This window comes from Myotis nattereri, assembly GCF_964212035.1.
Source record: "Myotis nattereri genome assembly, chromosome: 3".
Taxonomy (NCBI): Eukaryota; Metazoa; Chordata; class Mammalia; order Chiroptera; family Vespertilionidae; genus Myotis; species Myotis nattereri.
In genome coordinates this window covers 144,217,918-144,231,093 of record NC_138077.1, presented here as the reverse complement: position 1 = coordinate 144,231,093, position 13,176 = coordinate 144,217,918, and the positions used below count along the sequence as shown (strand labels likewise).

Here is a 13,176-nt window from a genome sequence, read left to right as displayed (position 1 = left end):
GGGGTGGAAGTCCGCCAGCGAGTCTCTCCCGGCGGCCACGTCGCTTAACTCGGGTCGCCCGCCCGGGGTCCGCAGTGCCCGCGAGGCGACGGCTCGCGCCCCCCCCGACTTCCCCGCTCCGGCCACTCCCGGCGCACCCAAGGCTCGGGGCGAACCCCTCCCCGAAGGACTAGGAGCCCCAAGGACGCCGGCCCGGCTCCCAGCGCAGACCGCAGCCGCACCGCTTCCGCTCAGAGCCACCGCGTGGGCCGCCCGGACCTTGGACCGCACCTCGCGGCCGGCCACCACGCGTGACCCCAGCCGCAGCCGCAGCCGCAGCCGCAGCCGCCGCCGCGGCCGAAGCGAGCGCCGCCGACCCACACTCACCGCAGCGCTCCATCCCGCGTCCCGGACGCGGACGCCGGCCGACACTCACGGCCGCCGCCGCCGCCGCCGAGGGCTGGAGCTCGCAGACCCCATCCCCCCACGACCCGCGGACACTCGGCCAAGCCGCCGCCGCCCCTGCAGCCACCGCCACTACCGCGCTGTCCGCCGCCGCCCCGCCCCCTGGCCTCGCTCCTCCCGCCCTGCCTCGCCCCGCCCCTGGAGCCCAGCCCATTGGCCCACGCGCGGAGGGGGCGGGGCTTGGCGCCCAGCAGCAGGTGGGGCGGTTTCTGGCTCGGGCACCCAGGGAGGCCGGCTGTCAACAGCGCGGGAGCCCGCAGACTGTCTCCAACACCAGAGGTGTTGGCCAGACCGTGCGGTTTGCCGCAGGACCAGCGAAGCGAACCTTAGAAACAAGTCACCTTTTGCACCCTCCAGCAGGGAGCAGGTCTTCTGCCCTCGTTGTGTAAGTGGAGATTTCCCAGGTGGACACTTTGAATTCCTTCTAGTCAGGAATCTGGTCTTCAACTTTTGTCTGTCTTCTTCCTCCACCCTTATGGAACAAAAATATGTTTCGTGCTTAACTTTAAAACTGCCCCACTCTTTTCTGTCTTGTCATGTTCAGAAACTAAATTATCCAACTATTATGGCTTATAGAAGTTGCTCAATAAATACTAGTTGAATTTCCCCCTAACTGTGCTACTTGCTATTTACCAGTAAATGCTCCCCTAAGTAATGGTACTCACCAACAACCAAAATTAAAGCATTTATCTAGAACTTGGATCATACAACATATATTAAAAAAATACAGCGTTTCTCTTGAATAATAGAGTATATATTGTAATACACCTACTCTGCCAAGAATACCCTTTCTGTCATCCAGGCTGAGACATAGCAGGCACTCCATAAGTTTTAGTTGAGTAAATGGGTAAGACTATGGGAAGGGAATTTAGAAAAATTCCTCCATCTCAACCTCCCCTTAACTTTTTTCAAAATATATTAAACATCGGCCATATTCTCCATTCTTTTATATATATATATATACTTTTATTGATTTTAGAGAGAGGGAGGAAGGGAGAAGGAGAGAGAGAAACATCAATGAGAGAGAACCATCAGCTGTCTCCTGCCTGCCCCTACTGGGAATCAAGCCTGCAAGCCCGGCACGTGCCCTAACCAAGAATCAAACCACAATCACTGGGTGCACAGGATGATGCCCAACCAACTGAGCCACACCAGCCAGAGTACCCACTCTTCTTTTTTTTTTTTTTTACTCTGGAAGGATGTGATATTTGAAAACAGAGAAAGATGGCAATTTATTTTTGCAAAATAAATACAATTATTAACTGAGAAAGAATGACTATCAAACATATGTTATTTGAGACAGGTGGCTCATGTGTTTGGTAAAGAAAAGAAAGAATTAAGGGAAATTCTGGCACTAAATTCTATTAACACATTAAGCTCCCAGCCTGTTTTGTCTTCTGGACGGAAAGTATAGTGTCAGTCACCGGTGACTGACAGGGTGCTTAACGTGTCCCAGCACATGCCCTTATGCACCAACTTGCTTTTTACATATAAATGTTTCTTGGTTAAAATGGCTCAAGAGCATGGCTTTGAAGGACAAAGAATCACAGACAAACAAACTAAAATCAGAGGCATAATGGATGCTGGATTGATAGTTAAACATTTAGGACAGGTGGTATAGTATTATTTTTGTCATTACAGTACTTATTGATAACATATAACCACTCTGCCTATTGAAATGTTCCTTGATCTTTCCATGATAGAGGCAATACTGCCTCTGCTGAAGCCTTCCTCTTCTCCTCACTGAAAATCAATCATCCCATTTGACATTATATGGTACATACAATCCTATTCTTGTGGCACTTGTGATTCTCATAAGTATTTTATTTGGTAGCATTTATTTATGCTAATTAGATTGTGAAGTTCTACAGTATTATGTTGCATAGGTATATGTCTGGTATAGAAGGGACTAAGTCAGCCCTGGGCAAACTACGGCCCGCGGGCCGGATCCGGACCATTTGAAATGAATAAAACTAAAAAAAAAAAAAGACCATACCCTTTTATGTAATGATGTTTACTTTGAATTTCTATTAGTTCACACAAACACTCCATCCATGCTTTTGTTCCGGCCCTCCGGTCCAGTTTAAGAACCCATTGTGGCCCTCGAGTCAAAAAGTTTGCCCACCCCTGGACTAAATATTTTCTGGAGAAATTTTGAGGGAATGACCAGTGAGCTAAGAAATAAAAATCCTTCAAGATGTGTTGCTTTTGTTTGTTTTTACCATAAACTCTGCTCAACTTGTTTAACTGGTGAAACCAAATAGAATGGCTTCAAAACCACTTGCCTAAGGCAAACCCGGTCCCAAGGACCCTGTGCCCTGAGATGAAGGGATTGATAATGCAGGCAGGTGCTCCGCAGGGACAGTAGGGATTGGAGCCAACCCCACCGGAGAGCACAGTGGATAGGTGCTCTTCCGCTCAGCCACACTTCAGTGATAGTCTGTTTAGGAGAGTGCAAAATCCTCCACCAGGCCTATTTTACTCATTGTTCAAATATGTACTGAGTACCTCCAATGGGCCAGCCATTGTTCTAAGCACTGGGATTATACTAGTGAACTTTAAATCCATTTTCAGGCTCTCCTCACCCATGATTAAATGCCTTGGAGAGGAGTTGAACTAATGCAATCAGGTAAGGGTGGCCCAAAGGCAGGTAGGCTCCCCATCACTGCAGCTGCCTTTGACCCTTGCTGCTGGGGCATTTAAAAAGAGTCACGGAGAGCCCGACAGGCCACACTGAGTACAAAGACACCAGATTCCAAACTGGACAAAACTCACCAAGCAGGTTATTAATCTTGATTCCATGATGCTAGTAATTGAGAAACAAGGAATCAATTCAGACCACATACTGGACAGAAATGTGACAGACATTGCAAACATTCAATAATTCTGTGTTGTCATGAGGAGAGAGGAAATGTAGGCGGAAGAAAAGAAAAACTCAACTGAGTGTATGGATATGATATCATACTAATTTTATGTTTGGATTAACATATTACATTTCAAACCCCAGTTGTGTTGTTTTGTTGTTTTTATTATCGTAAGCTCTCTGTAAGACGTTTGATAATATCAATCTCTGTGCTTGAGTCACTATGTACCGTGATCCTACTTAGTGTTTTAACAGCATGTGTAGGTAAACTATCCCACTGGTTGGTGCAAAATAATACTATTAGCTTAAAATTTGAATTATTAATATTGTTGTGAATGAAGAGATGATAATGATGATGATGATAACAATAAAAATTAGCCTTCCATGGACAGCCATTGCAGTACATTGAGCTCTATAGAGAACAGGGCTGGGGCAAGTGCAAGCTGGACGGGCACTGGGCAATTACTGTGTGCTTACTGAGGAAAAGTAATTAAATGTGGCCAGAGGAGATTCTTAAGAAGTCCGGAGGCAGAATGTCATCATATGCTTTCTTTGTGCAAACTTGCTGGGAGGAGCACAAGAAGTAGCATCCAGATGCTGCAGTCAACTTCTCAGAGTTTTCTAAGAAGTGCTCAGAGAGGTGGAAGACCATGTCTGCTAAGGAGAAAGGGAAATATGAACACGTGTCAAAGGCAGACAAAGCCCGTTATGAAAGAGAAATGAAAACATATCCCTCCTAAAGGGGAAACAGAAAAGAAATTAAAGGATACCAGTGCACCCAAGAGGCCTCCTTTGGCCTTTCTCTTGTTTTGTTTTGAGTACCCCCCCAAAATCAAAGGAGAGCATCCTGGCTTATCCATTGGTGATATTGGAAAGAAGCTGGGAGAGATGCGGAATAACACTGCTGCAGTTGACAAGCTTGACAAAAGGAAGGTTGCTGACCTGAAGGAGAAATACAGAAAGAATATTGCTACAAAAAAAGGTGAGTCGTCAAAGCTGAAAAAAAGCAAGAAAAAGAAGGAACAGGAGGAAGATGAAGAGGAGGAAGAGGAGGAGGAGGGAAAGGGGAAGGAGAGGGAGAAGGAGAAGGAGAAGTTGTTGGTTTTATGGAAGTTTTTTTTTTTTTCTTGTCTATAAAGCATTTAATCTTCCTGTACACAACTCACTCCTTTTAAGGAAAAAAAAAATTGAAATTTAGGGATGTGTAAGATTTGTTTCAAACTGTACAGTGTCTTTTTTCTTTAATTAAATCTTTATTGTTCAGATTATTACATTTGTTCCTCTTTTTTCCCCCCATAACTCCCCTCCTCCCAGTTCCCGCCCCACCCTCCGCCCTCACTCCCCACCCACTGTCCTCATCCATAGGTGCATGATTTTTGTCCAGTCTCTTCCTACATCTCCCACACCCCTTTCCCCCCCAAGAATAGTCAGTCCATTCCCTTTCTATGTCCCTGATTCTATTATGATCACCAGATTATTTATTCACTTGATTCTTAGATTCACTTGTTGATAGATGCATGTTTGTTGTTCATAATTTGTATCTTTACCTTTTTCTTCTTCTTCCTCTTCTTAAAGGATACCTTTCAGCATTTCATATAATACTGGTTTGGTGGTGATGAACTGCTTTAGCTTTTCCTTATCTGTGAAGCTCTTTATCTGACCTTCAGTTCTGAATGATAGCTTTGCTGGATAAAGTAATCTTGGTTGTAGGTTCTTGGTATTCATCACTTGGAATATTTCTTGCCACTCCCTCCTGGCCTGCAAAGTTTCTGTTGAGAAATCAGCTGACAGTCATATGGGTATTCCCTTGTAGGTAACTGAGTTTCTTTCTCTTGCTGCTTTTAAGATTCTCTCTTTGTCTTTTGCTCTTGGCATTTTAATGATGATGTGTCTTGGTGTGGTCCTCTTTGGATTCCTTTTGTTTGGGGTTCTCTGTGCTTCCTGGAGTTGTAAGTCTATTTCTTTCACCAGGTGGGGGAAGTTTTCTGTCATTATTTCTTCAAATAGGTTTTCAATATCTTGCTCTCTCTCATCTTCTGGCACCCCTATAATTCTGATGTTGGTACGCTTGAAGCTGTCCCAGAGGCTCCTTACACTATCTTCGTATTTTCGGATTGTTTTTTCATTTTGCTTTTCTGGTTGGGTGTTTTTTGCTTCTTCGCATTTCGAATCTTTGACTTGATTCTTGCGCTCCTCTGGTCTGCTGTTGGGAGTCTGTATAGTATTCGTTATTTCAGTCCGTGTATGCTTAATTTCTAGTTGGTTCTTTATCATAACATCAAGGGTCTCATTAGATTTCTTGAGGATCTCACTACATTTATCAGCGGCTTCTAGACAGTTCTTAAGAGACCTTAGAAGTGTGGTTCTGAACTCAATATCCTCCATTAACAGTTTTGTCCTGTTTCTTTTTCTCCACATTTTTTATGCTTTCTTGGTGCACCCCCTAGTGGTATTTGTGCGTAGTCTTGTTGTAGGTAAGCCTTGATTGTTGTCGGCAATACCGGGGGTGATTTGACCTCCAGGCTAACTGGCTATGAGAGTCCTACAGTGTCTTTTTTGTATAGTTAACACAACTACCCAATGTGTCTTTAGATAGCCCTGTCCTGGTGTTATTTTCAGTAGCCACTAACCTTGCCTGGTACAGTATAGGGGTGGTACATTGGCATGGAAATTTAAAGTAGGTTCTTGTTGGTGCACAGCACAAATTAGTTATATATGGGAGGGTCGTTTTTTCATCTTCAGTTGTGTCTGATATAGCTTATACAAAGTAATTGTTCTGTTAATTAAAGGAGACATATGTAATACTTTCAACAATAAGGATTTAAATTAAAAAAAAACACAAAAAAATAAATACCACTCTGTAATTGCAAAAAAAAAAAAAAAAAGTTGCAGATGTTTTGTTGACATTCTGAATGCTTCTAAGTAAACACAATATTTTTATTTTAAAAAACTAGCCTTCCATGGTTTGCTCTGAGCTAGATACTATCTTAATTATTCTTTACATTTAGTGAGTCACAACAGCTCTATGAGCTACTAGTATCATCCCCATTATACAAATGAAAAACTTCAGCAGAGATCAAAAGTTCAATAGTTTCTGTTAGACTTAAAGAAAATTAGTGTTAAGATGAAGATAAGTTTGACCATACTTTTCTGAGGGAAACTTCCTGGAGAATCACTCCTCCTATTCTTCCGCTGCCTCTCTGGCCTTCTTGCTGTTCCCCATATGGGTCAGGGGCTCTCTTGCCTGGGGATTTTGCCTTTGTTATTCCATCTGCCTGGGATGGGCTCTTCTCCTATATCAGCGGTTCTCAACCTGTGGGTCGCGACCCCTTTGGAGGTCGAATGACCCTTTCACAGGGGTCGCCTAAGACCATTGGAAAACACATATATAATTACATATTGCTTTTGTGATTAATCACTATGCTTTAATTATGTTCAATTTGTAACAATGAAATCGGGGGTCACCACAACATGAGGAACTGTATTAAAGGGTCACGGCATTAGGAAGGTTGAGAACCACTGTCCTATATCTATGTGACTTGTTCTTTGCTCCCTTCTAGCCTCCCCTCAAATACTCCATATCACTGACATGTTCCACTCCATAAAAAACAGCATTTTGCTCGATGCTTCTCCCTATCTTCCTTCCCCTGCTTTAAATGTTGCCACCGCACTTACCATTCTATTGGCTTGGTATAGTTATTAGTGTATTTGTATATTTTTTATCTTTCCACACCAGTGTGAGAATGTTAGCTATGTGATAGAAAGGACTCTGCCTGTTTTGTTCACCATTGTACTTGGAAAAGAACGTGGCGTTAATCAATAAACAGAAAGGTTTAAAGAAAATAACAGTAAATATGCCTAAATACTAAATTTGTCTTTTAAAAAGACTAGTTTGTTAATATTTTTAAAGTTTTAATCAGATAAAAGGACCATATTGCTTTGTTTGACAAAGATTTTACATCAGCTGCTTGTAACCAACATAATACATGCCAAGTTTAATTACTTCACCCAATCTTTACCTGCAAGAACCATAAATAACTCTAGGATCTTAAATTATTTCCTTTCTTCTCTTAAGTGAGGAGTAAACATTTTCTGCTATTGTTTTTCTTTCATTTATTCTATGAAATGCTAATTAGATAAGAAAGCAAATATAGCCACCCCTCAACTGTGTATTTTATTCAATGGATGACACTATGCTGTGGGTACATCTTTTCATTTGGTCCTCATGAAAACCTTATGAGATGGGAAGATGAGATCTGGTTTTCACCAAGAAAATATAATTTTCAGAGACAGAGGGATGTGAGAGCTTATCTACTCCATGCTCCTTTGTTTTATAAGGAAAGTTCAGCCAGCTTTCCCAGAAATCACAGTTAGTGCTTGGCCTAATTAGATGGGAACCAAGACCAGGGGTCTTTCCACACTAATTGATAGATTAAGGTCTTCAAATGTCTGTGAGTTTATGAAGTTAGACCAGTGCACCTATCTGTGTCATTCTTAGTTTAATGTGTAAATAAGCTCTACTAACATCTTTAAATATGAAATTTGTACTGCAAATTTACTTTTATTATTTTGGAGTTCTGACATATTACGTTAGTAAAAAATAATGGCCCTTAAAAAAATGGGTGGCTTAACATGAAACCAAGACAAGCTAGTTTGCTTTTGAAGTAAAAAGTTGTCCTGAAGCATTCTGGAACACATGCCCAGAGTACAGCCTTTCTCTTAGGGAAAAAGCTGGCTGGCATTAGGAAGGAATAGAGCTCAATGGAAACATTGCTAATCTCTTTCTTTATCTACCCACTGAACAAATATTGCTGAACCCTGAGAAACAATGCTACCACTAGGGACTTTAATGAGTGTTTATCTTTCTAACTGCATATTTATATAGGGTTGGCTGCCTGTGGCATGCTTGCCAGAGGATTGGGAAGTGACTGCTTGTAAAAGTTGAAAAATATTTAGTTTTACAAACCTGTTTCAGCAAAGTTTCCTCTTAAGTTCATTCAAGAGGACATTACATTCCACAGTATCAGAAGAACTATTATTATCCATCATTGAGATACCTAGATTTAAATGATTGTATTCCAAAGTTATTCTAATACCTGACAAAGTAGGGCTAAACTAAAAGAATAAAATACAGGAAAAATAGCACTATGAATTAATAATCCTATAAAATTGGTGCCTCAAAATGTCGATAAAACTTTGCTTCAAAGATCTTGAAAAATATTGATTATCACTGATGGATTGACATCCTTGGCCATGGTTGGATTTGACATCCTTATTATGCTTGATGACATATTCAGTTGAAGATGTTCATCAGTGTAATTAATTTCATCTGGGAGCTACATGGTACTAGATTATATGAGGTCACAAGCATAACTATATATCCTTCTAGCCAAAAGACTGATGAAATACCTCTTATGTAACATCACTGAAACCATCAGCTTAGTCCATGCAGGGTGGAGAACAGATGGACTGGCAAGCAAGACCTCCAGACAATAAGTAGCCCTGCTTAGAAGTTAAGCCTTAGTTGGGCTGCAAAATGAAATTGCTTTAGACCCCTTCGGTGAGTAGATTAAGATGATACTCTTAGTTGGAATGAACAAGATCAAGACAGCCTCTAATGACTTGCTTCTGGCTAATGAGTAAGAACCCAGAGGGGGGGCGGGGAAAAAAGAGTTTCATGCTGGAAAAATGACTAAAAGATAAAACCAGCTTACCAAGAAAACAGAATTTAAGGAAATGAGTAGATCGGTAGATAAGAGGTCTAGATATACATCTTGGAGTTACAGACTGAAGAAAGTAGAAGCTTAGAATACGGGCCAAGGAACAGTGGATCCTAGAAGGACTCTTTGAAGATGTTTCACAGAAAAGTGGTATCTCAGTCTATACAAACTTTTCTGAATACCAGCAAGTCTCTGGAATGGAGCTGCCAATGCCAACAGGAATGTTGTATTTGTGAATCAGTGTTTGAAATGCTCTGAAAACTGAAGGGGCTGCATGGTTTTGGTGGTGGGGGCAGGGAAGGACTATGGGGAGAAAGAAAATGTAAAGGAGATGGAGACCACTAAGAAATTTTCTTGAGAACAAGGTAGATCACTGATTAATCAGACAAGGTGTTCTGAGGTGAATTGTGTCCCCTCAAAATTAATATGTTAAAGGCCTAACCCCACTACCTCAGAATTTGACTGTATTTGGAGATAGCGTCTTCAAAGAGGTACTTAAATTAAAATGAGGTAATTAGTGTGGGCTCTAATCCAAAGTGACTGGTGTCCTTATAAGAAGAGAAGATTAGGACACAGATACACACAGACCCTGTGAAGGCACAGGGAGAAGACAGTTGTCTATCTACAAGCCAAGGGAGTCCGCAGAAGAAACCAACCATGCCAACTCCTTGATTTTAGACTTTTAGATTCCGGGATACTGAATTATTTTGAAAAAAATTAATTTCTGTTCAGCCACTCAATCTAGTATTTTGTTAGGGTAGCAAACAAACACACAATACCAGTTAAGTTCTAGGCATACAATAGTACCACTAATGGGTTCTAGTTGGACCCAAGACCATTTTCTTCACCCACCCCATGGGATTATTAATTAAATCCAAGTCTGGTTGAAAGTTTCCATTCTCCAAATCTTTAAGTGGGGCATTTTGTCTTCATAATATTCACAAGTTTCAATGAGTCAATATCACTCCTACTCTGGGGTGTGGGCCCGGATGCAGCATCATATCCATTGTAATATTGTCATTAAAATCAGAAGGCAGGGTGTTTACAAAACTGGTGTCATGTAAGTGTTTTCAGTGGGAGGCGGCTGATTGGTTTCTGCTCAGAGTAGAAGAGGTGCTTTGGTCTCTTCATTTGTACCCAACACAGGAGGAATGAAATTGGCAATTTTAAGGATAGTAGTGCTGCTACTACCATTAGTATTGGTGGCTAGTTAATAACAATAACCCCATCACAATTCTTAGTTCATTAATAAGAGCTCAATAAGCATTAATTTACTTTTCTATTATTTTTGATTCTATAGCATTTCACAAGGTACTAAACTCTATCATATACATAGATTACTTCAATTTATCTTCAAGACAAATTGTGGAATATGAATTATTGTTATCATTCTCATTCAGATTTCTCACAAGAAACTGTATCTCAATAAGGGTAAGCTACTTACCCAAAGTTGCCCAACAAGTTAATAGCAGAGACTGAACTTAAAGTGAGGTCACCTGTCTCTTCAAGCAGGACTCTTTCCAATGCACTCGCCAGATCTAAGTAGTCCTATTCCACACTGTAGATTTCCAATAATCCACTTTGATCAAGGAATGACATTTTTTGTATTCATTAAATATTCTAGGTAACAAAGAGTTTTGATATTTATCATACCAATTGTACCTATCCTACAAACAATCCATGAATAAACATACAAAGGGCAGAAGAGGAGAATGTCCCCCAAACCCTTTTAGTAAGGTATTTCTCCTACCAATGGCTTTGGTTCAGAATTTCTAAAGAGTGAGGGCTTTAAAAAAAAAAACAACCCACAAAAAACACTTAGAACGTTCTCAAATCGAGTTCCAACTACGAATACCCAGGGATAGATCAGTATCCAGTACTAATCTTTAAATATTTTGTAGTGTATTTATTTTGTATACATATAATACATTTACTTTTGGATCTGTATATGTGTGTGGGGTGAGGAGGCAATAACGTTCCTTTATGCTAGATCTACAAGCAAACTTTTGGAATACAATCCATTCTTTGGATAGGGACTCCTTAAAAATTAAGAATTTTCAAAAAATGTGTTTATGTTCCTCTCAAACAAATTGTTTTATGATTCAGAAAACTCTTCAAGAATTTTGCAATGTCTCTAAATTATTATTGTGACACATGTAACATAACCCAATGATATGTGCCCTATAGATGAAGAGAAGAATTCATTAATAAGAGACAGGAAGATGACAAAGTGTTAATGACATTACACAGGAATTGCTATGTTATTAGAAATTCTATCAGAATCCCTGATAGCACCGGAATGATGTCTGGCATATGTACTGATTGATGGCTCACCCTAACTCCTCCTTAGAGAAAGAAGATGACAGAAGCCCCACTCAGAGATGTTGGCTTCTGGTGACAGAGAACCAATTATTAGGTGTGATATTCAAAGGTGTTAAAATAGAGATTGAAAATGCAAGACCCTAGAGGCGGGGGCAAACAGAGAGCTAGACTCCCAGCAGGAGGAAATTTTTTCTTACTTAGCTCCAGACCAATGAGGGAGGGTGACCAACCAGGTATCCCAATTTGCCTCAGGCGTTGGAGTTAATTCCTGTTCAGGCATAATTATTAACAGAGCCTCCTCTCACTTTCAAAAGTGTGCCAATTTGAACAACACAGTGTAAAGGCACTTTAGTCATGGGAAAATTTAGGCATAGCATTGTCTGATTTATCTTTTTTTTAAACCAGAAATTTGGGCTTTATAAAACATCATTGGAATTTTAAATGTGGCCAACAAATTCCAAATTTTTTAAAAATTTGTCCAGGTCAAGAAAATTTCATAAGGAGCAGAATCTGGCCTGGGAGCTGCCAAGTCTGCAATCTCCAGGTTACAACCTCTAGCTTAGATGAGCATGCTGTTTGGTTTGGCTTTTTGGAGAACTTGTCTCTCACATAGCTGGTGACAGAGGGTCTTAGAGTGCCACCCTCCCCCCCCCCCCGCCCCCCGCGCGCGCATGCACACACACACACACACACACACACACACACACACACACAGGGAAGGCCTTCTTGCTCTAGGAAATTCCAGTAGAAATCAGTGTGGGGGTCCAGAAGATGGCAGGCCTGATATGAACAGCTTAGACAGATTGTTCTAGACCTTGGTAATGATTATAGCTAGCACTTCCATATACTTAATGCACAACATAGATTTTCTCATTACTCTTCCCAATAAGTCTGTGAGGAAGATATTACTATCTCCATTGTTATAATGAGGAAACTAAGCCTTAAAGAGACTAATTAGTTTGAACAAGGTCACCTACCAAGTAAGTGGTGAAACCAGAATCTGAACTCATGTCAAACTTGACTCCAAAACCCATGAATTTATTCTCTGTATCTGCTGCTTCCCAAGGTAGAGAGATCAACTTTCTCTTTCAGTTGGGACTTTTTTATTTATTTGAGTGAATCTTTTTTGACCACTTGTCACTATGGAAAATTATAGTCCTGATTCTGGGTCATTTTCTTGCCTTTGTTCAGGGCATTAGACCAGAGGCCCAGTGGTTAAGCCCAAATCTTTAGGAATGGGGTGCTCCATGGGATTAAGAGCCAACGTCCCAGTTGATCATAAGCAGTGTTCATTTATCAGATGTCATTCTACCCAGATCCTTTGAGAATCTATAATGGTGTTGAGCAGCTGGTCAAAGACCTAAGGTTTCAGATTTCAGTCTTTTCTGTATCCTGTATCCATTTTAGAGATATAAGTAACCAATAGACCTCATCTAATGGAGCCTAAGAAAAACATAGGATTTATTTCCATTATTAATTTGACCAAAGATTGGGAAAACATGTTGTACTGGGTTGACTACTGCCCCTCTCCCCCACCCCCCCGCCCCCATTCAGGTCTGCCTGGCACTTCAGAATGTGACCTTATTTGGAAATAGGGTCTCTGCAGATGTAATTAGTTAAATTAAGGTCATACTGGATGAGGGTGGGCCCTAATTTGAAGACTGAAATCCTTATAAGAAGAGAGACACAGAGACCTACATACACAGCGGGAAGATGGCCAGATAAAGATAAGTAGAAATTAGAGCAGTGCAGCCGTAGCCAAGGAACACCAAAGACTGCTGGCAACCACCAGAAGCTAGGAAGAAGCAAGGAAGGCTTCTTCTCAGC

At 41.1% G+C, this 13,176-nt stretch overlaps 1 pseudogene across 1 annotated transcript; it reads left to right on the top strand.

Annotated features, from left to right (window-relative positions):
• The first annotated feature begins 3,840 nt into the window (after positions 1-3,840).
• On the top strand, positions 3,841-4,444 carry LOC308515498 (high mobility group protein B1-like; annotated as a pseudogene). Its single transcript has one exon. The product of its transcript is annotated as a high mobility group protein B1-like (transcript).
• Positions 4,445-13,176: the final 8,732 nt, after the last annotated feature.